Source organism: Vicugna pacos, chromosome 16 (genome assembly GCF_048564905.1).
Source record: "Vicugna pacos chromosome 16, VicPac4, whole genome shotgun sequence".
In the NCBI taxonomy this organism is placed as follows: Eukaryota; Metazoa; Chordata; class Mammalia; order Artiodactyla; family Camelidae; genus Vicugna; species Vicugna pacos.
In genome coordinates, this window is record NC_133002.1 from 32,389,579 (window position 1) to 32,402,578 (window position 13,000).

The window sequence follows — 13,000 nt, forward strand, 5'->3', positions numbered from 1 at the left end:
TACTATCCTATAATTCATCAGTCACAGCTACTTAAAACACTCCACCCATCCCAAATTTTAAAATAAAAGCAGAGAGGGGACTTTAATATCCCATATACATCAATGAATAGATTATCCAGACAAAAAATAGGTCATCCAGACCATTCCTACTGAGGAAACATTGAGCTTAATTGACACATTTGATCAGATGAACTTATTAGTTATATACAGAACATTCTATCCAAAAACTGCAGAACACACATCTTTTCAAGTGCACATAAAACAATCTCCAGGACAGATCACAGGCCAGGCCACAAGACAAGTCTCAATAAATTTAAGACTAAAATTACATCAAGCATATTCTCCAACCACAACACTATGAGATTAGAAGTCAACTACAAGAAAAAAACTACAAATAATACAAACATGTGAAAGCTAAACAACATGCTACTATGCAATCAATGGACCAATGAAGAAATTTAAAAAATTACCTTGAGACAAATGAAAATGGAAACACAATGTTCCAAAATCTATGGAACAGAGCAAAAGTAGTTCTAAGAAGGAAATTCAAGGAACAAGAAAAATCTCAAAAAAAAAAAATCTAACTTTACACCTAAGGGAACTAGAAAAGAAAATTGAGCGAAATAAGGAAAAATAAAGATCAGAGTGGAAATAAATGAAAAAGAAAAAAAAATTGAAAACATCAATGAAACTAAAACTTGGCTCTTTGAAAAGATAAACAAACATAATAAAGCTTTAGCCAGACTCATCAAGCAAAAGAGAAGGCTCAAACAAATAAAATCAGAAATGAAACAGAAGTTATAACAGATACCACTGAAAGATAAACAATCATAAGTGAGTATTACAAACAATTATAAACCAACAAGTTAGACAACCATAAGAAATGGATAAATTCCTAGAAATATATAATCCTCCAAGACTGAATCTGGAAGAACTAGGAAATCTGAACAGACCAATTACTAGTAATGAAATTGAATCAGTAATTTAAAAACTTCCAACAAACAAAAAGTCCAGGACCAAATGGCTTCCCAGGGGAATTTTACCACACATTTCGAGAAGAGTTAATAACCTAATCCTTCTCAAACTGCTGCAAAAAACTGAAGAGAAAGGAATGCTTTGAAACTCATTCTATGAGACCAGCATTACTGTGGCATCAAAACAAGACAAACACACCACAAAAAAAGAGAAAACTATAGGACAATATCCCTCATGAACATAGATGCAGAAATCTTCAACAAAATATTAAAAAACCAAACTCAAGAATACAATTGAGAAAAAAAAAAAAACACAATGATTAACCCACACTTATTCCAGGGATACAAGGACAGTTCAATATAAACAAACCAATCAATGTGATATATCACATTAATAAAACAATAAAAACACATGACACATCTCATTAGATGCAGAAAAAGCATGACAAAATTCAACATCCATTTATGATTAAAAACCGTCGTATATTTATACAATTGAATACTATTCAGCCATAAAAAATGACAACATAACACCATTTACAGCAGCATGTATGTCCCTGGAGAATGTCATTCTAAGGGAAGTTAGCCAGAAAAAAAAGAAAAATACCATATGAAATCACTCATATGTGGAATCTAGAAAAAAAAAAAGCAAGAGAACATAAATACAAAACAGAAACAAACTCATAGACATAGAATACAAACTTGTGGTTGCCGGGGGGAGGGGGGTGGGAAGGGACAGACTGGGAGTACGAAATTTGTAGATACTGACAGGCATATGCAGAATAGATAAACAAGATTATACTGTATAGCACAGGGAAATATATACAAGATCTTGCAGTAGCTCACAGCAAAAAAGAATGCGACAATGAATATATGTATGTTCATGTATAACTGAAAAATTGTGCTCCACACTGGGAAATTGACACATTGTAAACTGACTATAACTCACTTCAAAAAAAAAAAAAAAACCCGTCAACACAGTTGGTATAGAGGAAACATACCTCAACACAATAAAGGCCATATATGACAAACCCACAGCTAACATCATACTTGATGGTGTAAAGGTGAAAGGCTTTCCTCTAAGATCAGGATCAAGACAAGGATGTCCACTCTCACCATTTTTATTCAACGTAGTATTAGAAGTCCTAGTCACAGCAATCAGACAAGAAAAAGAAATAAAAGGTATCCAAATTGCAAAGAAGTGAAACTTCTTTTGGAAGAAAGGCATCCAATTGGCAGAAGTGAAACTGTCAGTATTTGCAGATGGCATGATACTATATACAGAAAACCCACCAAAAACTATGAGAATAAATGAATTCAGTAAAGTTGCAGGATACAAAATTAATATATAGAAATCTAACAGAAATACACTAACAATGAACTATCAGAAGGAGAAGTTAAGAAACAATCCCATTTAAAATCATATCAAAAATAATAAAATACCTAGGAATAAATTTAACCAAGAAGGTAAAAGATCTGTACTCTGAAATCTCTAAGAATGTGAAGACAACACAAATAAATGTAAAGATATACTGTGCTCGTGGATTGGAAGAATAATGTTACAATGTCCATACTACCCAAAATAATCTACAGATTCAATGCAATCCCTATCAAAATATGGTGTTTTTCACAGATTAGAACAAATAACCCTCAAATTTGTATGTAGCCACATAAGATCCCAAAGAACCAAAGCAATCTTGAGGAAGAATAATAAAGCTGAGGTGTCATGTTCCCTAAGTTCAAACCATACAACAAAGCTACAGTAATCAAAACAGTATGGTACTAGCACAGAAACATATAGATCAAAAGAATAGAAAGAATACAGAACCCAGAAATTAATTCACATTTATATAGTAACACTAACCTATGACAAAGGAGCCAAGCATATGCAACAGGGAAAAGGGAGTCTCTTCAATAAATGATGTTGGGAAAACTGGACAGCTACATGTAAAAAAGTGAAACTAGAACATTTTCTTACATCATATACAAAAATTAACTCAACATGGTTTAAAGACTTAATTGTAATACCTGAAACCAAAAAACTCCTAGAAGAAAACACAGGCACTATGCTCTTTGACATTGATCTTAACAATTTTGGGAGGATCTATCTCTTCAGACAATGGCAACAAAAGCATAAATTAGCAAACGGAACTACATCAAACTGAAAAAGCTTTTGTACAGGGAAGGAAACCATCAACAAAACAAAAAGGTAAGCTACTGAATGGGAGAAGATATTTGCAAATGATATGGCAGATAAGGGGTTAATACCCAAAATACAAAGAACTCATATAACACAGCATCAAAAGCCCAAACAATCTGATTTTAAAAAAGAGCTAAGGACCTGAACAGACATTTTTCCAAAGAAGACATACTGATGGTCAAAAGGCACATGAAATGATGCTCAGCATCACTAATCATCACAGAAATGCAAATCAAAATCACAGTGAGACATCATCTCACACCTGTCAGAATGGCTATTATCAAAAACAGAAGAAATAACATGTATTGGAGAGGGATGTAGAGAAAGGGGAACCCTCATGTACCATTGGTGGTAATGTAAATTGGTACAGCCACTATGGAAAACAGTATGGAGGTTTCTCAAAAAATAAAAAAAACAGAACTACCATATGATCCAGTAATCCACTTCTGGGTATTCATCTGAAGAAAATGAAAGCACTAATTCAGAGCATTATTTACAATAGCCAAGATACGGAAGCAACCTAAGTGTTCAACTCATAGATGAATGAATAAAGAACATGTAAGAACGTATAATAGAAAGAGAGAGAGAAAGAAAGAAAGGACGGACAGACGGACAAGACATATACAGTGGAATATTGCTCAGCCATAAAAAGAATGAAGTCTTGTCATTTGTGACAACATGGATAAAACTATGAGGCTATTATGCTAAGTGAAATAAGGCAGACAGAGAAAGACAAGTACCATATAATCTCACTTATACGTGAAATCCAAAAAACAAAACAAATATAACAAAATAGAAATACACTCATAGAAAGGGGAGGGTATAACTCAAGCAGAAGAGCGTGTGCTTAGCAACCATGAGGTACTAGGTTCAATTCCCAGTACCTTCATTATAAACAAACAAACAAACAAACCTAATTACCTACACCCCTCAGAAACAAAAGAAAATAATTTTAAAAAAATACACTCGGGGGTAGAGGGTGGGAAGGGATAGACTGGGATTTCAAAATTGTAGAATAGATAAACAAGATTACACTGTATAGCACAGGGAAATATACACAAAATGTTATGATAAATCACAGAGAAAAAAATGTGACAATGAGTGTGTATATGTCCACGAATGACTGAAAAATTGTGCTGAACACTGGAATTTAACACATTGTAAAATGATTATAAATCAATAAAAAATGTTAAAAAAAAAATACACTCATAGATACAGAGAACAAAACTACTGGTTGCCAGACGGGAGGGTAGTAAGGAGGAGTGAAATAGATGAAAGGGAAAGAGGTACAAACTTCCAGTTATAAAATAAGTAAGTCACGGGGATGTAATTACAACACAGAGAATACTATCAATAATATTTTAACAATTTTGTATAGTGACAACTGATAGTGGTGATTATTTCACGATATATAAAAAAATAAAATCATTATGCTGTATACCTGAAACAAATATAATATTTTGAGACAATTAAAGTTAAAATGTTTTTTTTAAAAAGCAGACAATTATCTTGTGGTTAAAATGACTATATAAATGAGATTTTTTTTTTTTTAATGACTGGGTACTAGGGATTGGACCCAGGACTTTTTTAATGGAGGTACTGGGGATTGAACCCAGAACCTCGGGCATGCTAAGCATGCACTCTCCCACTGAGCTATACCCACCGACTTTATTTCGTTTTATTTTTGAGATTTAAATCTTAGAAATGATAATCAGCTTCTCTAGCATAAGTATTGTACAAGTCCATCTTTCTGTCCACTCCAGTACAACTACTTGAATCTACTTACTTGAGATTCTTAAATGATTTATTTCTCTATCACGTTAAAATTAAACAGATTTGTTCTTTTGTATAGTTATACCCAGATGTATTATATGAATCAAAATAAGAATAGTAATATATTACCAATTATTAGTAGACAACCTTATTCAAAAGAATATGATTCAAAGACAGTCAAATGTTAAGGTATCCATTTCCCCACTTACGAACTAGTAACTAAACAAGTCAGGATGTCAATGAGAAACACAACGGATATCTTCCCTAAGTCGCTGTTCATTATATTCAACTCTACAAAACTATGCTGACTTTCAGACAACCAGGTTAGAGTTTTGGCTGTTTCTAATTCTGAAATCAGCAGGATAAATGGGCAATTAAGGGGGGTGGGGGTGTTCACAAAGTATAGTATATGCACATAATGGAATTCAGCCTTAAAAAGGAATGAAGTACTGATGCATGCTGCAACATGGATGAACCTTATGCTAAGTTAAAGCCGGTCACAAGAGACCATATATTGTATGATTCGAGTTATAGGTGAATTCATAGAGACAGGAAGTGGATGAGTGGTTGCCAGGGGCTGGGGGAAAATCAGGAATGAGAAATGAGTGCTAAAAGGCATGGTGCTTCTTTTTGGAATAATAAAAATGTCCTGGAATTAGAGAGTGGTGATGGTTGTACAACTTTATGAATATACTAAAAACCATGGAACTGTATACTCTAAAATGCTGGATTTTATGGTGAGTGAATTGTATTTTTTTTTAAAGGAGCAGGGAGTTATTCAAAACTTATCTCAACATAAGCATCAGAAAATTACACCTTAATAATAACCTATTTTGTAAAAGAAAGTCAGGAAGTCAACAGAACAAAAAGAAAATCTCAACACTTAATGTTTGTAAATGTGTGTTGAATAAATGAACGACAATTCAGTGAAGAGCTGTAAAGCAATAATAAAAATTAAGCCAGAATAACTTTAAGTTATTTAAAAGTCAAATGAGAGTACAAATCATAAATGTTCTATTTTCATTAAAGTCTCCTCACCTTCTCTTCCTCAGATTCTTCACAGGAAAAAGGTTAGGCAGATGGTTGCTAAGCTTTAGGTACATTCCCTCCCTCGCCACTTGAGCAAATCGTGTACCATCTACTAAGACTATTAAGCTGAGGCAAACACCGGCCAGATATTAACCAAAGCAGTTTCTCTTTATTTTGGGACACAGAGCTAGACCACATATCCCAGCCTCTAAAAGTGAGCTTCTGACTCGGTTATATAGCCAATAAAGTAGAAATCAAAGCTATGTGTGCATGCTTAGGCCTGGTCCAATAAAGAGCTTCCACACACAATCTTCCATTGTCTTTTCCCTTCCTCCAACTCAGTGTAGGTGAACATGACAAACTTGAAACAAGGAGCAAGTTGGAAAGGGCCTGTGTCTCCAAAGGAGCCACCCATATATCAGAAACATCCAATTTAAACTTTACACGAACAGGAAATAACATAACATTTGAGTCATTACATATGTTTTTTGTGGTTTGTCTGCCACAGTAAGTAGAAGTATGCTAACCATATATTAGCTTATAAGCATGCATTTAAAAGTCTCTTAAAAGGCATTCTAAATTATCAAAAGTGTGTCACTCCATGCTGCTTAAGAACAGTTTATGTCTTGACACAACACTGTAAACTGACTATATTTCAACTTAAAAAAAAAACATGTTTTTGTTATTCTGTATGATTTTCTGAATATTATTTTGGCAATTATTCTCTCCAATATAACATCTCCAGCAAGTACCTTGACAGAAACTTTACATATTTCATGTTTTCTTTATCTGTACTGTGATTCCAAATATTAGTATTATCTTTTTAGGTATATGAGTCAACCACCAAGATCATATAACACAAATTCAGAACCTCTCTTAAAATACTACTTACATCTGCACAACAGCATAGTCAATTGCCTCAGTATTCTCAAGGCCTAAGCCACATAAGATGGTATGGTGTTTAACTTAAAAGTACCTTTAAATGCTGGGAAGAACCGTATCTTCAAAGTTCAGAATGCCACTAAGTAATCAGTCAGGGAAAAAAGAGAGGGAAGGGAAAAGTGGGGGAAAAAGGCCCATCTGGGCAAAGATGATAGACATCCCCAAAAACCTCAAGTACCATAAAGTTAACCTATGCTTACATTGCTGTTTTATATCTGAAGTGTTTAAACAAGAAATTGTTTCTTGTTTAATAGTTCCCATGTGAAACTGAATCTCAAAAATGATCTCAGGAAAACTCCTAAAATCGTATCATTTTACTCATCAAACTAGCCACAACCTGAGGTTTACCTGAAATAAACAAGATTCTGTTCATCCTTCCTATCTCAAAACAACAGATAACCAATCTGCCAATTTTTTTAAGCTGCTAATATTCTAGAGGAGAAAAAAAATCAAACAAATCAAGGAATCAAAAGAGAAAAAAGGGAGAGGAAAGGCAAGAAAAAAGAAGAGTCAAAAGAATAAATGTTCAAAATGTTCCCCTTGTAATAGCTAATGAAGATACTTCAGCCTCATTTTAAATGCTCTTTCTTTCCATTCATCCTTCCAAAGAGCACGAGGATATGATTCAGGCAGGAAGAGCCACCTGCTCTACCTGCTCAAAATCAGAGCTTACCTCCTTAGATTGATGGCCTTTGCCAAGTTTGGAACACCTTCCATCTCTGCTGTCTTCTGCCCCATCAGACTGCTGATAGGCCTACGGGGGGAAGAAAGAGAAACAGACCTGCTAGAATGCCATATCCAACTCATTATTTGCCTTCTCAAAAGGAATCATCAGTTCTTACTATTCAAAGAAGGCAGATAATCCAACCGGTACTTGGCCTCGAAGATTGACATTTATCTTCCAGAATCTTTTCCTTAAACAATTTAGCATCAAAAGTCTCAACAGGTAAGCAAGAATCAAATGCTCACTTAAGAGCAAACAAATCTCAGACAACCACATCAAAACAATAATAAAAACCTCTGCTCTGCCAATTAAGTCCTTCACCATGTCTTCGCCATGACAGATGTTATATGCCACCTAAAGTCTCTCTGTAGGAAGAGTCCAAGCTTTCCCTCAGCACATATTCCTGCGTATCAACCTTCATGGTCAAGAAATACTTCCGCATAATCAACCAAAACCAACAAATTCATTTTCTGATTTGCTCTCCCAAAATTACAGAAAACCAACTTGATATCTTCCTTACTCATTCCTTTGTGTTTGAAGAGTAACCACGTCATTCATGTTTATTCTGTTCTCTAAGCTAAATCACCATCAATCCTTTAACCCTTACCCATAAAATTAATTTTCCCTGTAACCTTTAGATCTAGGTATTAATTATGAACTACAACCTCAAGGTTCTCAAAAGACAACACTAGACTACAGAAATGAAGAGTCTAAATACAGATAATAAAACATAAAACAGACCTGAAGACCACGGAGATACTACCTAATAGAGCATAAGTTAATAAAATATTAGTGTTTGCATAAATTATCTTGTGCCTAATTGCTTTCCCTCTCATATATAGGCTTTTTAAAAAAACCCTTTATTAAATATACAGATATTCTTAATACTGCAAAGAACCAGATTCAAGTCAAATGAACTAAAACTTAGTTTATATACAATGTATTTTATTTTTGTCATTTTTTTAAAAATCAGGAGATACAAATCTGAAACTCCTAAAGCTGCCTTATTAAGAAATGTGCTTTCAACAAAAAGATACAAATCAGTTATCTATTTTCATCATTTTAAAATTAATGTAAAAAGGGACTGCTTATTGACGAGATAATTAAAAGGGAAAAAGTGACCACTTAGAGTATTACTGAAATTCTGAGAATATTAACATTCTCTGCTAAATTTCAAAGTACAGTAAAGGGACTGATAAAGCTTTTTATTGGCCTGAAGGTATTTTTTTTTAATGATTTAAAAAACAGTGACAAAATATTTAGGCCCTCTCAACTATTAACTTTGGTATGAAATCATACATGGTAACTAAAAAAGATTGTTTTTCTCCGATGTTGTGAAAATTCTCAATTTACCAACCATATTAGTAACAGAGAGATTTGGCTTGTAAATTATTTCCAGATTTGAAGTCTATTTTAAGCCATCCATTTAAAATTAAAATTTAAAAATATGTTAATAATTATACTATGTTCCCATATTTTCTGTCTAGTGATATGCTACTTCTTACGTCCAAGAAATAAGAAGAGTTTTTCCTTCCAATAATAGTAAGTGTTTCAAGGTAAAGGCCTGAAGGTCTTTTACTAGACTAAAATCTTTGTTGTTGTTGTTGTTGTTAGACTAAAATCTTGATACTAAATTTTAAAAGCAAATGAATGTTATAACAGGGGATGGGAAGAATAGAAAGATCAGAGTAGAAGGCTCCACCACAAATGTCTTCAGTTGTCAAAAATCTTTTTCCTTTAATTTTGAAAAATGGATTTTCATTCAAAGGAACAAAAGGCAGATTAAGAGAAGATTATTTAAGTAGCTTAAAATCACTGTCATCTAAATCTTGCCATCTTCTCTACAATTCAAGGGAATCAAGAAAAGTTCATCTCTTGTTTATAAACTCAAGTAACTTGAGGACAACAGAATTGTCCCAAGAGAGAATCAAATAAATAGTTCTATATCAGCTCTGAGTGCTAATATATTGTAAATAACAATTCAAATTCTAAAGTTATGATCAATAAAATGGAATTTGCTACTAATTCTTACTTCTCCAATTCTGTTCTCACTAAAAATGGCCAAACACTATTAAATACCAAGAACCACTAAAAAAAAAAGGTTCACGTTCCTTGACCTACTTCTATAAATATGCCCTAAGAAAATTACCAAAAGAGGGAAGTACATAGGTGTGAAAAAATATTCACTGTAATATGACTCACTACATTGGAAAAAATGTCCAATCAACCAAGAGAAGTTTTTTGAGGTTTTTTTTTAATTCACCTATATTCATTCCTTCATTCCACAAAGGATTTGATATAGTTTATAAGAACATATCATAAAAATTCATCATGTATGTGTAAAATGTGGATCAAGGAAAAAAACATGAATATGACAACCAAGTAAGGCCCCAACCAGTTGTTACAGCTGTATTTCAAAGTTTGTTCTCGGTTTCTGAGTAGCCAAGGTCAAAAGAGAAGTGGCTATTCTCACTAGAGAAAAGGAGAAAGCATAGTTTCTCAGGGAAAACAAGAATTGTTAAAAGATGGCATAGCTTCTGGATGATGGGTGTAGGCAGACATTTAAAAAATAACAATTAGAGATTACACTACACAGTAAGTAAAATACTTTTGATAATGTTAAGAAAAGGATGCAAAATTTTATATACACTCTAACTGCAGTAATATAAAAGCACAGTACATGCAGAAAAGACTAGAAGGTCATACACAAAACCTTTCCTCCCACACACAAAACAATGATTTCTTTGACAATAATGACCATATCATATTCCTCTGTGCCAAAGCCATACCTCAAGGCTGAATACTAGGCAGATAGTAGTAGTCTAATATTTTTAACTATATTAAAATGTCTATATTTACTTGAATTAATTGAGATAGTACTTGGCTTTACAAGAATAGAAATAATCAATATATAACAGAAATAATGAATATAAAAAATATTTTCTGACAAAGGACCCATTACTGCCACAATATGAATGGCAGGGTTGATTATAGACACCTTACATAGCTGAAAGCACCAACAGGCTTTTCTCAATCCACAAGTTCCTTATTCTACTCTGTATGTATTTCAGATTCTTCCTCAAGGCTTACAAGATGTTAACTACCAAGCAGTGTTACTAATATTCCCAGAAAAGAAATAATATGTGGCACCTTTCAAAATTCTTTATTCATGTTTGCAAAGCCAAATATATTTCTTATGTAGCTTAAATTTTGAGAAGAGAGTAATCAGAAATCTCCAAAATAAAATATCAGAAAATTTAAACAAAATTTTTATAGACTCAATTTTTCAACATTATGAAATCATACCACAATCTGATAGATTTCATACTATCAAACGCTATAGCATGCCTTTTAATTCAGTTCCTATTTCTTGACTTTTTCTTCTTTCTCAAATAGCAAGTAACTACAACCAAAATTTCCTCTTTTAACATAAGAAGTGGTCTCAAAGCAGAACTTGAACTTTTACTGTGGCTACTTTTTAAAAGGGATATGCCCTAAACCATGTCAATCAGAATCCACAGTTTTTTAAAATTAAAGACTCTTAATATATTATACAAACAAAACATGGAAATCAGACAAGATTTTGTGTCATATGGCATCGTATGGCAGTCAAAATAGCACTAAACTGAAAAAACTGCATCTATCCCTGCTCTCTCTAGGTACCATCATCAGTAATTTCTTTGGCCTTAAACAAATGCTTATTGAAAAACAGATGTTTGAAACACCAAAAAACACTCTTAAAACAATTAAAAAGTTTGAAAAAATAGATGTTAGGTTACAGTCACTATAATAAAATCACTATTTAGTCTTTAAAAAACAAAATAGTAGAATTAAGATTAAATAGTCCACTGGAATTTGACACAACATTGTAAAATGATTATAAATCAATAAAAAATGTTAAAAAAAAAAAAAGATTAAATAGTCCATGTGGGGAGGGTAGCTCAGTGGCAGAGTGCATTGCTTAACGTGCACTAGGTCCTGGGTTCAATCCCCAGTACCTCTATTAAAATAAACAACCGAACAAACCCAATCCCCCACTCAAAATAAAACCCAAAATTTTTTTTAAAATATGTATTAAACAGTCCAGATACTGCTTCCTATTACACAAAAAAGAATTAATAAATTCTGACATATATCCATTTAAATTTGTTCTCATCTCTGGAAAAAAATATATTCCTAGTCTCAGTTTTCCAATAGGATAGGGCATAGATGATTCTTAGAGATTATCTCCTACTACCACCTTTTTAAAAAAATAAGAAGCTTTGATTCACACCAAAGATTTTGGGCAGGGAAAACCTAAGGCAGTAAAATGAAAAAAGTAAAAAAAAAAAAGTCAAACTATTCCCTCACCCCTGCCAAATTTTTTAGATGTAAAGAGAGAAGAGAACAATTAGATGGAAAAGGGAAAAAGATTCCAAGGTATCAAAGGAGAAGGGAGTAAGTTCTAAACTATTAATAAAAAGAGACTCATAATAGCCTCAGCTCATGGACCAAGAGATTCATCAGCTTTGTGCATCTGAATGGTCAATTTTGATTAACCACAGCTTTTAATTCTTACCATTATTTAGACAACAAGATTTATTTCAAAATGGGATAGCAGGCACCTACTGGGAGAAATTCCTGGAGGGATATTATATTAATAACAAAAATTAAGTTTTCTGATCAAATTTAGCTCAAGACCGTATCTAATACTTGGTGAAAAATTTTCTCATCCCCTCTGTATTTTTTAAAGTGACACCTTATTTTTAAAAATTATTTTGAATTAAAATGGAAAAACAATAATTTGAGAGAATGGATACCAAAGAATATGAGAATTCCAAAAAAGGTAGCTATGACTCACTGGACTGGATAACAATCTTAATTAAGAAACTACTATATCAAGTACAAGTTAATTCTTCTTTTAATATCTTCCTTTTATATCGGCAGCTTATTAAATGCATAAGAAGATTCTAGACAAGGAGTCCTTTCTCAGATAAAAGAAAATTTCCTTATCCAAAACTTGATACTCCTCAGAAATCAAGCGGTAAATTTAGTAAGGTAAAACTATAATAAGAGGTTGGTTCTGTCACAAACGCACCTTTAGTACTTGGTTGTAAAATATTACATAGTCCCTGATATGATGTTAGGATTAAAATATTATCTCCAATAGCTATTTTTTCTCATCCTTTGAGTAGAGAATGCTCAACTCTTGAAATGTACCAAAAGCTTGCAACTGCTACAAAACGGTGTCCTTAGATGAGTGGTACTCAGGGTACTGTGACTCCAACAATTTGTTAGTGTATACAATGTGGAGTCCATCATACAGCTCTCTAAGACTTGAAATTTCTACAGTAGAATCAGAAATCACTCAATGTATCC

At 33.0% G+C, this 13,000-nt stretch overlaps 1 protein-coding gene across 5 annotated transcripts in view; it reads right to left on the reverse strand.

The window, feature by feature from the left end:
• The window catches only part of SPAG9 (sperm associated antigen 9), a 132,983-nt gene that overhangs the window by 90,536 nt on the left and 29,447 nt on the right, over positions 1 to 13,000 (reverse strand). Inside the window, exon 1 of one of the 5 annotated variants that reach the window (XM_015251314.3) lies at positions 7,592 to 7,610. The exons of 3 other annotated variants lie outside the window; for them this stretch is intronic. The gene's annotated coding sequence lies outside the window, so the exon portion shown is untranslated. Of the gene's footprint in view, positions 1 to 5,985; positions 6,005 to 7,591; positions 7,611 to 13,000 lie in introns of those variants that run through there. One more of the 5 variants, XM_072938690.1, reaches the window with a different exon arrangement.